The sequence below is a fragment of the Chlorocebus sabaeus genome, chromosome 25 (assembly GCF_047675955.1).
Source record: "Chlorocebus sabaeus isolate Y175 chromosome 25, mChlSab1.0.hap1, whole genome shotgun sequence".
In the NCBI taxonomy this organism is placed as follows: Eukaryota; Metazoa; Chordata; class Mammalia; order Primates; family Cercopithecidae; genus Chlorocebus; species Chlorocebus sabaeus.
The window spans coordinates 82265303-82281715 of record NC_132928.1 but is presented as its reverse complement, the minus strand read 5'-3'; the positions used below and the strand labels follow the sequence as shown (position 1 = coordinate 82281715).

The window sequence follows — 16413 nt, the reverse complement described above, 5'->3', positions numbered from 1 at the left end:
GAGAGCCCTTTCATCGGCTGTGCTTGCTTGGGATTTGGAAGGTGGACGTGAGGCAGAGGCTGCTGCCGTGATCTTCTCTACTGGCCAGCAAGGTTGTGGAGACATAGCACTTCTTTGCAGCAAACGTCCAGTATCTCATCTCCAGCTTTGGGGCAGACAAGAAGCAACTGTTGTGAAGGCAGTGGCTGAAGTCTGTGTCCCAAGGTTCAAATTCCAGCTTCCTGGGTAGCAGAGGCGGTGGTGTTGGGAGTAGGTTCTTGAACTCAATACTCCTGGAAGCAGCTTCCTGATCTGGACTGACATAGCTTTAGCGGTGATGGGTCAGTTTGGGGGAGATGTTCCAGATGCCTCCTGGGGGCCCCACCCAGAGCCTGTTCCTCCAGCCCTTCCGAGGATTTTTTTAAGCACTTCATTTTGTATGTTAACCCCCTTTCTGTTTCCCACACTGATCCTAGACTAAACATGTATGTTGTTTCTAGTCTAAAATTTCTTATCACATTTTTTTTTTTTTTTTTCCCACAGGACCTCACTCTGTCACCCAGGCTGGAGTGCAATGGCACAATCTTGGCTCACTGCAGCCTCCACCTCCCGGGTTCAAACAATTCTCCTGCCTCAACCTCCTGAGTAGCTGGGATTATAGGCACCTGCCACCACACCCAGCTAATTTTTGTATTTTTAGTAGAGATGGGGTTTCACCATGTTGGCCAGGCTGGTCTCGAACTCCTGACCTCAGGTGATCCGCCCACCTTGGCCTCTCAAAGTGCTGGGATTACAGGCATGAGCCACCGGGTCTGGCCCACATCTGATTATTTACTGGAGAATATGGCTTGCCACAAGCAAACTACTACATTTAAATAATCACATAAAGTGGTGAGACCCCACCTCTATGAAAAATACAAAAAAAGAAAAAGCCTGTGTGGAGGGAGGTGCTTGCCTGCGGTCTCAGCTACTCAGGAGGCTGAGGCAGGAGGATCGCTTGAGCCCAGGAAGCGGAGGTTGCAGTGAGCCAAGATCACACCACTGCACTCCAGCCTGGGTGACAGAGTGAGACCCTGTCTTAAAAAAAAAAAAAAGAAAAATCACAGGAAAAGGAATAAACAATGGGAAGGAAAACTGAGTGGCTGGGGGACAAAGGCACACGTTTTACCATTCACCTTAGGAATTTTGCACTCTGCCTATCTATTATGTGTGCATAAAGACAAGTGGCCCTGTGGCTTGCACAGACATGGCTAGTGGTGTAGCAGAAGAACATTGGACTGAGACCTACGTGGCCTGCGGCAAGTCATTTCCCCATTCTCCACATTGATTACAACCGCTCTGTGCAGGGTTAAACGAGGCAGCGATGTGTGTGAGAGTGTTCTGTGTCCTTGAAAACATCTTTGAGAAAGGAGAAATGTGAGTTCCTATTGACAATCATGGATTATGTATCAGGTAACAGGTATTAACTCCTATTAGCCTCCTAGCAACCCCACAGAGTTTTATCGCTATTTACTCCCAAGAAATTGAGGTACTGAAGAAGTCAAGTAACTTGTATGAGGTTACCAAGGAACCAGGGCTGGAACCCTCTGGCTGCAGAAATATTTATTTTAACTCTTATGCTCTATCAAAACAATCACAAGGCACCCAGACCATCAGCCAACACAAAACTAGGACTATTCCGTAACCAGGAGACAGAAAGGACTGGAAAAAAAAAGTGTATGATGTCTCCTCCTCTTCCCTTTCATAGACAACAGTTAACTCATTGCCCGCTGGCTGGCTAGCTGCTTTATTTCACCTGAGTGTGTTTTTCAAAGCAACTTGAAGATTTTAAATGCATTACAATTATAATGGAATAGCTGGCTATCCAACAGAGCCTAATCATTTATAATGTAATTTTACTGCTGTGATTATTTGAAAAAAAAAGAGAGAGAGAGAGAAGGAAGAAACAATGAAAGAGAAAATCTGAGTAAATGCACCTGAGCTCTGGGTTAATTTGATAACCCGAACTCCGAAAGCTTCGTGACTGCAGAGTTTACTTCAGTAGAAGTGATAAACTGGACAGAAGTGATGAGAGGCTGGACAGAAGTGATGATTGGCTGGACAGAAGTGATGACTGGCTGGACAGAAGTGTTGACAGGCTGGACAGAAGTGATGATTGGCTGGACAGAAGAGACAGGCTGGACAGAAGTGATGATTGGCTGGACAGAAGTGATGACAGGCTGGACAGAAGTGATGATTGGCTGGACAGAAGAGACAGGCTGGACAGAAGTGATGATTGGCTGGACAGAAGTGATAGGCTGGACAGAAGTGATGACTGGCTGGACAGAAGTGATAGGCTGGACAGAAGTGATGACTGGCTGGACAGAAGTGACAGGCTGGACAGAAGTGATGATTGGCTGGACAGAAGTGATGATTGGCTGGACAGAAGTGATAGGCTGGACAGAAGTGATGATTGGCTGGACAGAAGTGACAGGCTGGACAGAAGTGATGATTGGCTGGACAGAAGTGACAGACTGGACAGAAGTGATGATTGGCTGGACAGAAGTGATGATTGGCTGGACAGAAGTGATAGGCTGGACAGAAGTGATGATTGGCTGGACAGAAGAGACAGGCTGGACAGAAGTGATGATTGGCTGGACAGAAGTGATGATTGGCTGGACAGAAGAGACAGGCTGGACAGAATAATGCAGGGTATTCAGGGTTCTTGCGCTCCTAACAAAGACAGCCCCAACTATCCTTTCGAAGATAGAGTGAGGGCTCAGTGCCTAGAAATTCTGAATCAGTCTTGTACGGGAATAAATTGGTCATGGGTTGCCATGCTTTTTTTTTGGATATATAGGAGATGTACATATTTATGGGGTGCATGTGCCATTTTTATGCAAGCATACAATGAGTAATGATCCAATCAGGGTAATGGGGGTGTCCATCACCTCAATCATTTATCATTTCTTTGTGTTAGGAACATTCTAATTCCACTTTTTAAGTTATTTTGAAATGTAGAATAGGCCGGGTGCGGTGGCTCAGGCCTGTAATCCCAGCACTTTGAGAGGCCGAGGCGGGCAGAACACTTGAGGTCTGGAGTTCGAGACCAGCCTGGCCAACATGGTGAAACCCCATCTTTACTAAAAATACAACAATTAACCAGGCATGGTGGCGCATGCCTATAATCCCAGCTACTCGGGAGGCTGAGGCAGGAGAATCCTTGAACTCAGGAGGCAGAGGTTGCAGTGAGCCAAGACGGAGCCACTGCACTCCAGCCTGGGCAACAGAGGAAGACTCCATCTCAAAAAAAATAAATAAATAAAAAAAGAAAGAAAAAAAAGAAATGTACAATAAATTATAGACAATAATCACCTGTTGTGCTACCAAACACTGATCTTTTTTCTTCTAACTGTATTTTTGTTCCATTAACCATCCACCGTTTATCCCCTCTTCCCCACTCCCCTTCCCAGCCTCTGCTAACCATCATTCTACCATCATTCTACTCTCCATCTCCTCAAACTCAATTTCTTTTCTTCTGCAAGTTCAATTTTTTTCAAGCTCCCACATATTAGTGAGAACAGGCAACATTTGTCTTTCTGTGCCTGGCTTATTTTATTTAATATAATGTCCTCCAGTTCCCTTCATGTAGTAAATGACAGGATTTCATGATTTCATGCCTTTTTTTTTTTTTTTTTTTGAGACGGAGTCTCGCTTTGTCACCCAGGCGGGAGTGCAATGGCGTGATCTCAGCTCACAGCAACCTCTGCCTCCCAGGTTCAAGCAATTCTCCTGCCTTAGCCTCCTGACTAGCTGGGACTACAGACACCTGCCATCATGCCCAACTAATTTTTGTATTTTTGTAGAGATGGGGTTTCACCATGTCTTGGAACTCCTGACCTCAGGTGATCCTCCCGCCTCAGCCTCCCAAAGTGCTGGGATTACAGGCATGAGCCACTGTGCCCAGCCAATTTCATGCTTTTTTATGGCTGAATAATATTCCATGCATATATATATCTCTCACATTTTCTTTATCCATTCATCCATTGATAGACACTTGGGTTGATTCCATAGCTTGGCTATTGTGAATAGTGCTGCAGTAAACATGGAAGTGCAGATACCTCTTTGATATAACAATTTCCTTTCTCTTTGATATATACCCAGCAGAGAGATTGCTGGATCATATGGTAGTTCTATTTTTAGTTTTTTGAGGAACCTCCACACCATTCTCCATAGTAGCATTCATTATTGCCTGGCTTTTGGATAAAAGACATTTTAACTGAAGCGAGATGATATCCCATTGCATTTTTCTGATGATTAGTAACGTTGAACTTTTTTTTTTTTTTTTTTTTTTAGACTCACTCTGTCTCTAGGCTGGAGTGCAGTGGTACAGTGGTGCGATGTTGGCTCACCGCAACCTCTGCCTCCTGGGTTCCAGTAATTCTCCTGCCTCAGCAGGAGAACTACAGGCATGCATCACCACGCCCAGCTAATTTTTTGTATTTCTAGTAGAGACAAGGTTTCGCCATGTTGGCCAGGATGGCCAGATTCACCTTGTGATCTGCCTGCCTCAGTCTCCCAAAGTGCTGGGATTACAGGCGTAAGCCACCATGCCCGGCCATGTTGAACTTTTTTTTATATACACCTGTTGGCCATTTATGTGTCTTCTTCTGAGAAATGTCTATTCAGATTTTTTGCTTATTTAATTAAATTAATTAATTAATTAATTTTTTGAGATGGAGTTTTGCTCTCATTGCTCAGGCTGGAGTTCAATGGCGTGACCTTGGCTCTCTGCAGCCTCCGTCTCCTGTGTTCAAGTGATTCTCCCGCCTCAGCCTCCCAAGTAGTTGGGATTACAGGCGCCCGCCACCACACCCAGCTAATTTTTTGTATTTTTAGTAGAGGTGGACTTTCATCATGTTGGCCAGGCTGGTCTTGAACTCTTGACCTCAGGTGATCCACCCACGTCGGTCTCCCAAAGTGCTCAGATTACAAGTGTGAGCCACTGCTCCTGGCCCTTTGGCCCATTTTAAAATCAGATTGTCTTTTCCCTATTGAATTGTTTAAGCTCTTTATACATTCTGGTTATTAATCCCTTGTCAGGTGGGTAGTTTGCAAATATTTTCTCCCATTCTGTGGGTTGTCTCTGGTCACCATGCCATGCAAATGTTTTTAGAGGAATGCATTAGCAGTGGTGGTTGAGTCCAAGTCAATGCTCCTACGATAATCAGAGGACCTTGTCTGGGAGTGGTTACCGATCTTTAGAGAATTTTCTGTACCTTATGTAAGGGATACCAAATCACATTTTTTTTTTTTTTTTGCCATTAATCATAATCTCTTGGACACATAAGGAAGTATAGTTTGTGATAAGATATATCAGTACATTTTATTTTAGTCCATCTTAAAAAATATAGCCACATACCAAATCCAAATGTGATAATTCAAGTATGAACATATGATAAACTTACCATCATTTTCATAGTCACAGCCAGTACTGTACAACTGTTGTTCTCAGCACCAGGAACAACAAAACTTTCATCTCCCTTAAATATGTAATTGTTTAGTTGCCTTAATAAAAGACCCTCACTTAGATGTGCCCCAAGTAAAATTCTTCCAAAGCAAACAAAAGTGCTATCTGTACCCTTGCCCTACCATTCACTCAATTTCAATTATGCCTAGGAAATCTTTGAATGTTTTTATTTACCACTGAAAACATAGTATGCCCAGAGTAAATAATGCCATAAGACAATATTAGAGCCATCCATGAATTCTACACGTAAACAACTATTTTCATGTTTTTATAGTATATATATGTGTGTGTGTGTGTGTGTGTGTGTCTATGTGTATATATATATATATATATAGACACACACACATATACATACTTAAATTTTTTTTTTGAGACCGTCCCACTCTGTCACTTAGGCTGGAGTGCAGTGGCACGATCTCAGCTCACTGCAACCTCTACCTCCTGGGTTCAAGCAATTCTCATGCCTCAGCCTCCTGAGTAGCTGGGATTACAGACATGCGCCACCACGCCTAGCTAATTTTTGTATTTTTAGTAGAGACAGGATTTCACCATGTTGGCCAGGCTGGTCTTGAACTCCTGACCTCAAGTAATCCACCCACTTCGGCCTCCCTAAGTGCTGGGATTACAGGTGTGAGCCATCATGCCTGGCCCATACAGAAATATTTAAACCACAGCAGATATTCTATTTTGTAATTTTTAATTTTCTTTTCTTTTCTTTTCCTTTTTGAGACAGAGTCTGGCTCTTTCGCCTAGGCTGGAGGGCAGTGGTGCGAACTTGGCTCAGTGCAACCTCCACCTCCCAGGTTCAAGTGATTCTCCTGCCTCAGCCTCTTGAGCAGCTGGGATTACAGGTGTGTACCACCATGCCCGGCTAATTTTTTTTGTTTGTTTTTAGTAGGGATGGGGTTTCACCACGTTGGCTAGGCTGGTCTCAACCTTCTGGGCTCAAGTGATCCTCTGCCTTCAGCCTCCTGAGTAGCTTGTACTGCAGGTGCATGCCACCACACTCGGCTAATTAAATACATTTTTTATTTTTTATTTTTTATTTTTTTGTAGAGATGGGTCTCACTATGTTATCTGTTATCTAGGCTGGTCTTGAACTCCTAGGCCCAACCAATCCTCCCACCTCGGCTTCCCAAAGGGCTGGGATTACAGGCCTGAGCCGCTGTGCCTGGCCCTATTTTATATTCTTTGTTTCTCATTGAACAATATATCATAAAACTTTTTCCACATTGCTAGACTACCTTTTTTTTTTTTCCTGAGATGGAACCTCGCTCTGTCACCCAGGCTGGAGTACAGAGGCACAATCTTGGCTCACTATAACCTCTGCCTCCTGGGTTCAAACGATTCTCCTGCCTCAGCCTCCTGAGTAGCTGGGATTACAGGCGCATGCTACCACGCTTGGCTAATTTTTGTATTTTTAGTAGAGACAGGGTTTCACCATGTTGGTCAGGCTGGTCTCGATCTCCTGACCTCAGGTGATCCATCCGCCTTGGCCCCCCAGAGTGTTGGGATTACAGGCATGAGCCCCCTGCGCCCGGCTGAGTATTCTTAATTTTAATATTTCACATTCCTTTGTGTAGTTTAGTAGGGGCCATCCACCACTCTATTTAACGTAAGACTCCACTCCACCCCACTTCTGAACTCCTCTTCCCTGCCTTTGCTTTTTCTCCAAAACACTTTTCCCCATTTGCCATACTGTACGTTTACTTATGTATCTTATTTATATTTGTTTCACCCTGCCCTCATTAGAAAGTAATCTCCATGGTGGTTGCAGTAGCTCATGCCTGTCATCTCAGTGCTTGGGAGGCCAAAGTGGGTGGATCGCTTGAGATCAGGAGTTTGAGACCAGCGTGGGCAACATCGCAAAACCCCATCTGTCCAAAGAATACAAGAATGATCTGGGCAGGTGGCGTCTGTCTGTAGTCCCAGTTACTTGGGAGGCTGAGATGGGAGGATTGCTTAAGCCTGGGAGGTGGAGGTTGCAGTGAGCTGAAAAGACACCACTGCACTCCAGCCTGGGTGACAGAATGAGACTCTGTCTCAAAAAAAAAAAAAAAAGAAAAGAAAAAAGAAAAAGAAAAGAAGAAAGGACAGGGTTGTCTATTTTGTCTACTGCTATAGCAGTCAGGTCAAAGATAATAATTAGCACATGGTAGACATCTGACAATATTCATTGAATAACTGAGTGAGTTATAATTTATTTAACCCAATACCCTAATTTTGGACATTTTGGTCATGCTGAACATCTCTATGAATATGTTTCATTCTATTGAATTTATTTCTTAAGGTACATTGCTAAGAATGAGTCAAGGCTTGCGCAGCTTCGTGGCTCCTAGGAGGATTCAGCCACCTCCATTAACTAATGTTGGCCCCCAGACCACTGAGGTTAGACTCTCCGCGCACAGAAATTAAAATTTAACAATACAACTTTTTATCACATTGGTGTTCAGAAGGTGAACCAAGATAAATGAATTAAAAATGCACGTTGCAACAAACTTCCTCAAAGTTAATGTTCAACATGCTGACTTCAGGAAAAAATCTGTAAGATTTGTCAACTTTCTCAGTACGTTTTTGGCATTATATAATATGGATTAAATCAAATTTCTACAACATACAATAATAGTAAAGAACCTAATAAAATTCACCCATCTGTGGTAAAATTTCTTAGCAAACTGTAGGGAACCTTCTCAATCTGATAGTGAACATCTACAGAAACCTACAGCTAGCGCCATACATAATGGTTAGGGACTGAGTGCTCTCTTCCTAAAATTGGTAGCAAAACAAGCATGTTTACTCTCATTACTCATATTAAACATAGTGCCGCAAGTCCTAGCCAGCACAATAAGATGAAAAGGAAATAAAAGGTATACAGATGTCCTTAGCTGCAAATGACATAATTGTCCACATAGAAAATCTCAAGAAATCTACAAATAAATTCCTAAAACCAACAGCTATGCTTAGCAAGATTGTAGGATTCAAGATTAACATGTAAAAAAAAAAACCATATTTCTAGATATAAATTAAAAATTGGAACAAAAATTTAAAACACAACTATTTACAATTGCTTAAAAATAAAATATGTGAAAATCGAACAACACATATACAGGATTTGTATGCCAAAAACTACAAAATGCTGATGAAAGAAACCAGAGAAGACCTGAGAGGTAGACTACATTCATGGACTGGAAGAGAACATAATAAAGATAACAATTCACCGTACAATGATCTGCTTTATCTTAACAAAGTCCCAGCAGGATTTTTTGTAGATATAGACATACTTATTCTAAAATTTATTTGGGACTGGGCGTGGTGGCTCATGCCTGTAATCCCAGCACTATGGGAGGCCGAGGCGGGCAAATCACGAGATCAAGAGATCGAGACTATCCTGGCCAACATGATGAAACTGTCTCTACTAAAAATACAAAAATTAACCGAGCATGGTGGCGCCTGCCTGTAGTCTCAGCTACTCGGGAGGTTGAGGCAGGAGAATCGCTTGAACCCAGGAGGCAGAGGTTGCAGTGAGCTGAGATCATGCCACTACACTCCAGCCTGGTGACAGAGTGAGACCTGGTCTCAAAAAATTAATTAATTAATTAATTAAAAGAATAAAATTTATTTGGAAATGCAAGAGAACTAAAATAGCTGAAGCGATTTTGAAAAAGAACAACTACCCTCTGGTAGAGAGGGGTGGGGAAGAACCTCAGCTGACACCCACCATCCACCAGACCTTTCACATGGGCTATTTCGTCCAGTCCTTGAAAGAATCCTGCACGATGTTCATGATTCCTCTTAGTTTATAGAAAGTGTTAAACCACATGTTTAAGTTCACACAGCCAGGTCTGTCTGACTCCAAGGCTCAAGCCCCTTCCACTTTAGCATCACTGATGGACTGATCCATTCAGCAAAGATTTATTAACCAACTACCTTTGCCTGACCCTGCCAGGCAACTACAGGAAATGTGTTTAGCAAAAGACACGTGATTTCACCGTCGTGTTGCTTACAGTCTGGTGAAGGAGATAAAGTCAGATATTAATCATAGAGCCACAGAAGTGCATATTAAATTAAAGCACAGTCACTACTAAAACAGAATCCTTTCGTACCAGATTACCTTCCAGGCAGCTGGGTGACTGCGTCTCCCTCTCCTCTTTCAGAGGTCTAAAAAAATAGACTCTAAGAGCAGATAAGTCACATTTGCTTCAGAAAACCTGGACATTTTCCCTGATATGAAGCATCTGAAAAGCTTTCCTCAAGGAGAAGGACTTTCTGAAGACTTGGTTGAAAAACATTTTTAAAATTGGCGTCTATTTTTATGATAGGAAAGAATTTTAAAAAGTGTTGTTGAATCAGACCAGCCATGGTGGCTCACGCCTATAATCCCAGCACTTTGGAAGGATGAGGCAGGCCTTCCAAAGTGCTGAGGTCAGGAGTTTGAGACCAGCCTGGTCAGCATGGTGAAACCTGTTTCAACTAAATATACATACACAGATAAGCTGGGTGTGGTGGTGTGCACCGGTAGTCCCAGCTACTCTGGAGGCTAAGGCAGGAGAATCGTTTGAATCAGGAGGTGGAGGCTTCAGTGAGCCAAGATTATGTTACTGCACTCTAGCTTGGGCAACAGAGTGAGACTCCATCTCAAAAAAAAAAAAAAAATCCGTTTGGGTACTCCCAGTACAATGTCAAGTGAAACCAGTCACAATTATTTAGCAAATATAATCAACTTATGGGCCCCCATGAAAGACAACTAGCAGGTTATGAATTAATCTGTCCAGAGAAGGGACGGAGGAAGGATATTCGAGTCAGGGTCCCAAGACTCTGATGTTATATATCTAGTAAGATTTCGAAAATTCAGTGAGTCAATGGAAACCTGTGGAATAGTCAGAAAATGGCATTCGAACTGGTGAGTAAATTGTATCAGTTGATTTTCTGGATGCATTTATTTTATAATGCCCCTTTTCCTTGTAAGTGTTGCATCTCTGCTCATGAAATTAGAGGAAGCTCAGCCTCTGGGGAAAGCCGTGCCCTAGTGACCTGAGGATGTAGAGAAGGCATGGGTGGAGAAGTGCTTTAGGACTGACATGACTCACTCTGCTAAGAGCATGACGACCGTTCTAACTGCCTTTGAGCATGTGTGCTGAGAGGCTGTTTAGAAGAGGGCTCACAGCAACTGAGTTACTTTGTCAGTCCCCTATGGCTTCTGTTTTCTCAGGCAGCCAGTTTTCCCAGTTCAGGAAGGTTGGTTCCCCTCTCCCCTGATTCTCACCAGTTCTGTAGTGAATTCTGCTGCCTGAATACTCATTCTCTAAACCCATTCTTCAGGGCTTTGTTCAGGTCCTCCGTAAGTTCTCTACGAGGCCTCTCTTGTGAGTTTCAAATGGCCCATTTCCCTCCTCTGAGTTCTCAGGGCCCCTGGTAAATTCTCCTATGCATTTTGGTTCTGAGTCTTTTCCTTTTTGGTTAATTGGTTTCTGAATTAATTTATTCTATTATTTAAGAAAAATTAGTGACAACTCTCTGCAAGGCTTTGGATAAGGCTCCAGAAATTCTTCAAACAACAAGACATCTGGGTTTTTTGTTGTTGTTGTTGTTCATTTTTTTAAATAGAGACAGGGCCTTGCTATGTTGCCCAGACTGGTCTCAAACTCCTGGGCTCAAGTGATTCTCCCTCCTCGGCCTCCCAAAATGTTGGGATTATAGGTGTGAGCCACTATGCTTGGCCAAGACATCCATTGTATACAGCACTTTGTCTCTTCAGGTAAAACATGAGCTCCTAGATGTTGGGGACCACTTCGTTTTGGTGGCCACGATCTTCGCTCTCTTTGTCCTTCTCTGTCTCATTCTCTTGCAAAGTGTTCGCTCTCCAAGGAGTGCTTGATGCATACTTCAGAATGAGTTAATAAATGAAAGAATCAGTCGATCCGCTAACTCAGTGAGCTGTTCATCTAGTTAACAGTTTTTAAAACCTAGATATTCTTGTATCACAGAGAACCAGGTATCTTATTAAATATAGGTGTACCCGTTTCTGAGAAAATAAAAAGACACGTTGAGTTAAAACTATGACAAGAATTCAAAGTTGAGAGGGATGAGTATTCACTTTCTAAAAGAAATGTTTGCTTTACCAAAAGGCTTGCCATAAAGTTTCTTTATGTTGTGAGTTCCTGTCTCTAAAATATTTGAAATGCAGTCAACCATGTAGTAATGCAGCCTCTAAGTGAGGCGAGAGAGGCACAGGCAGTAACAACCACACCGCTCTTACCTGCCTCGGCGGCCGTGGGCAGAGACCTCCTCGTTCTTAAAAGTTCTCTGAGGACCGTGATGATTACAGCTGCCTCCTGCTGCTGGATCAGCTGCAGAGTGGCAGTGGCGGGGCCTGATTCCTCTACATCATTCAAAGGGTATTGTGATGCACGATGGCTCACAAGGTTTGCCAGGCAATGCTTTTCAGATCTTAGGCTTACAAAAAGTAGAGATCCTTTGGTCTCTAGAGACAGCCCAGCTGCACATGAAAGAAAGGGCAGGCCGGGCACGGTGGCTCAAGCCTGTAATCCCAGCACTTTTGGGAGGCCGAGACGGGTGGATCACAAGGTCAGGAGATCGAGACCATCCTGGCAAACACGGTGAAACCCCGTCTCTACTAAAAAATACAAAAAAACTAGCCAGGCGTGTTGGCGGGCACCTGTAGTCCCAGCTACTCAGGAGGCTGAGGCAGGAGAATGGCGTGAACCCGGGAGGCGGAGCTTACAGTGAGCCGAGATCCGGCCACTGCACTCCAGGCTGGGCGACAGAGCGAGACTCCGTCTCAAAAAAAAAAAAAAAAAGAGAAAGAAAGGACAAAAATTAGTGTGAAAAGGAAAATCATGTAGGCAAATAATCCAGGCTATCTAATCACTAGAGCTTTCTTTTCTGTAAAGATTGTCCCAAGGACAACGTAAGGTGAAAATCTGGGTGGTGCCACACTGAGGAGTCCTGCCCTTTGCAAGCTAGAATTGAGGAAGTATGGTTTGGCACAAGGGGCAGATGAGGCCAGCTCTGCCTTGTCCAAGGCTAGATCAGGCTCCAACCTGCTTCTTTGCAGGTATCAAAGGAGAATTTTAATTATTTAAAAATATGGTTCAAACCAATCCATGAAGTGTCACAATAGCACCACTACGTAGAAGCAAGCCATAACCCGAGAAAAAGAAGTGACAAAAATATTTATTCTGAGCAAACTGTCAAAACCAAACCAAAACCAAACCAAAACACTGGCATTGTCTCTTTTTTATTTATTTATTTTTTTTGTGATAGAGTCCTGCTCTGTTGCCAGGCTGGAGTACAGTGCCACAATCTCGGCTCACTGCAACCTCTGCCTCCCGGACTCAAGCCATTCCCCTGCCTCAGCCTCCTGAGTAGCTAGGACTACAGGCGCCCGCCACCACACCTTGCTAATTTTTTGTATTTTTTAGTAGAGATGGGGTTTCACCGTGTTAGCCAGGATGGTCTTGATCTCCTGACCTCGTGATCCTCCCGCCTCGGCCTCCCAAAGTGCTGGGATTACAGGTATAAGCCACTGCGCCTAGCCAACAGTGGCATTATCTACAGTAGGTTGTCCTGGAAACAGGGACACTTCTCAGTTAAATACAGTCTGCAAGTGAGAATGTAAAATATTTCCATAAGATTCCAGATGGCACTCAGGAGAGACCGGGGCTAGGCTGGGTTCCTGCTGGGAGCTTAGCGTATATGGAACAGGCATGAAATAATGTAATAACAGAGTCTTGGTGACACAGCATTTTGTTGAAAGCAGATAAGCTAAGGAAAACTTCAATATATGAGGACAGAAGCAACAAACTGGAACCACACTAAGAGAAATGATAAATTAGGTCTGATTTGTTGAGTAAGCACCTTACATTGTTTTAACTTTTAGATACACACCATCTAGAATCTCCAATCACCACCATGGAGGGAGATTCTCTATTGAAAATGAAGTATTTCTATTTGAAATGAAGGCTAAGAGAAGCTAAGGAACTTGCCTAACAGTCCTACAACCAGGCTGTAATGAATCTATGATTTGAATCCAGCTATTTGATGTCAAAGGCGTTTTAAGAGTAATAACCTATATTCTTCACGAGAAAAAAAATGAACAAAAAATTCCCATGTTCTTTATGTAAGATATACCTGTCAATATAACAAAAAGTTCAAAGAAGAAAGTTTAAAAATGAACACAGGCCAGGTGTGGTGGCTCACGCCTGTAATCCCAGCACTCTGGGAGGCCAAGGTGAGTGGACCACTTGAGGTCAGGAGTTCGAGACCAGCCTGGCCAACATGGCAAAACCCCATCTCTACTAAAAATACAAAAAATTAGCCGGGTGTGGTGATGTGCACCTGTAATCAGAGCTACTCAGGAGGCTGAGGCGGAAGAATTGCTTGAACCTGGGAGGCGGAGGTTGCAGTGAGCTGAGATCACACCACTGCACTCCAGCCTGGGCAACAGAACAAGACGCTGTCTCAAAAAATAAATAAATAATAATTACAAAAAAAGGAACACAAATCTCACTGGTCAGAAATTATCATTGTCCACAATTGGTGAATATCAGTTTAGATTTCATTCTAGAAATATAAACAGATGGAGGTTAAGAGCGAGAGAGGGGTTTTATAGACAAATATTTTTAGAAAACTGGGATCTTAGTATACACGCCATGTATATAAAATATAAATATATAATTTAAGTGCATTTTAAAATACTTAGCTGAAGAGTCAAACCGAAGTTATGACGAATCTACACAGTGGAAGAGGTTGTGTGGACTGCTCATCAGAACGGCCTCTGAACAACAAGGGCTTCTTTTGCATAAAGACGCTCATTGATAGACATTTCTTCAAGCCTTTGCCGTGCTTGGTGACCTCTAACACCTAGTTCTCCATTCCCCTCAGCTTTCAAATGTCCTCCTATCTCCCCGCTGGGTTTTGTAAATGGCAAAGTTAGTGTTTCCTTAGATAAGCGGCATTGGGATTGTCTTGCAAAATGTGAACACAACACTATTGGTCTATCTTTCCACCATGTCATATTGTCCTTTGACTCTCTCAAAAGGCAAAATATTGCCAGGCCATATTGACCACCATCCAGGTCAGCCTCATCACCTTTTCTTACAATACATCCAAGTCTTATCTTCATGTTTGGAAGCACATTCGTTAAATAACTCTTCCCCAGGATCCACCATTAATTCACTGTTTGGAGTCATCTTCTGTCCACTTAATCTCATACTTCTCCCTTGGTGACGTCAGAGAGCTCGGAGACCTTCCTCATCTGCATAGAACCTTTAAATCTTTAAAATAATACATGTCCTGGCTGGGCGCAGTGGCTCACGCCTGTAATCCCAGCACTTTGGGAGGCCGAGATGGGGTGGATGACCTGAGGTCGGGAGTTCGAGACCAGCCTGACCAACATGGTGAAATCCCATCTCTACTAAAAGTACAAAATTAGCTAGGCATGGTGGTGCATGCCTGTAATCCCAGCTACTCAGGAGGCTGAGGTGGGAGAATTGCTTGAACCTGGATGGCAGAGTTTGCAGTGAGCCAAGATCACACCACTGCACTCCAGCCTGGGCAACAAGAGCAAAACCCTGTCCCCAAAAAATAAATAAAAAAAAAATAAATAAGTAAGTAAATAAAAAAAATTACATGTTCTCATAATTCAGAAAATACAAAAAAAGTAGGAACATTAAAATAGTATGAGATTTTTCAATCCAGAGATTCTACTATTACTATTTGAGTTCATTCAATAGATCGCAGTTAAGATTGGGGTAGGGTGCCATGTATATTTCGGTTCCCAGGAGGGAGCCCTGGCTAGTTAGCCAGAATTCGTTCTAGGACAGAGCAACTGTGCTGCGTGCTCCTCATCCACTTCCCACCTTCGAACTTGGAGCCAACCCGACACAGCAGATTCCCTGCCCTGCCTCTGTCCCCTGCCGGCTCCTCCACCTCTCCAGTCTGAAGGTGCCTTTCAAACAGATGAGCCCTCTAGTCACAGAAAGTACAGGGATCCCTGCAGTGGAAAATGTGGTGCCTTGCCTTGACTCCCCTTAGGGACCACGCTGTGTCCATACCTACTGAGACTGTAGGTTGCCTCTTGATAACTCACAACTAAATTGCGCTTCAAGAATTGCCCTTAGGCAAAAACAAATAAACAAAACTGATGTCCAAGGTGTGTGCTCCCCACTGCAGGCAGCCGTATCCAATGACTTGTCAATATGAGGGTGACAAGGACGAACCCCCTTGCCTGGGTTTGGGACAACTGCGCAGGGTCATCCCAGCTTCAAACTCCCTGTGGAATCAACTGGCTGAGGCAGAGCTTTTGCTGCTTCTGAGTGATTTTTCCCTCTACTCAATCCTGCTGCCTTTGTTCCGTTGTGGAGATAGTTCTTGTGCCTCTCTTCTCCAGTAAACCACCTCCACACCAATCCCCCTGTCAGAGTGTTTCCCAGTGTTTCCTGATCGGAAAGAGTTGGTCTGGGAACGGGCCAAGGATGCAGACTCTAAGATGAACTTTGGGATTCCGTCGCCCACCAGCAGGCTATCAGTAAAGTCCTCCTTACCGGTGAGGAGGAGTAGGGCTGGCCTCTGGCATTCTATAGGGAAGCAACTGCTAAAACTTTCACCTAGGCCGGGCACGGTGGCTCATGCCTGTAATCCCAGCACTTTGGGAGGCCAAGGCGGGCGGATCACCTGAGGTCAGGAGTTCGAGACCAGCCTGGTCAACATGGTGAAACCCCATCTCTACTAAAAATACAAAATTAGCCGGGCGTGGTGGTACATGCCTGTAATCCCAGCTACTCGGGAGACTGAGGCCGGAGAATCGCTTGAACCCGGGAAGTGGAGGTTGTGGTGAGCCGAGATCACGCCATTGCACTCCAGCCTGGGCAACAAGAGTGAAACTCCATTTCAAAAAAAACTTT

General features: G+C 43.7%; 1 protein-coding gene across 3 annotated transcripts in view; it reads right to left on the bottom strand.

The window, feature by feature from the left end:
• The window catches only part of SPMIP3 (sperm microtubule inner protein 3), a 42040-nt gene extending 30196 nt beyond the window's left edge, over positions 1-11844 (bottom strand). For all 3 annotated transcript variants that reach the window (XM_007989989.3, XM_073011438.1, XM_073011439.1), the window contains exon 1: positions 11745-11844. The gene's annotated coding sequence lies outside the window, so the exon portion shown is untranslated. The remainder of the gene's footprint in view (positions 1-11744) is intronic.
• Between the last annotated feature and the right edge of the window lie 4569 nt (positions 11845-16413).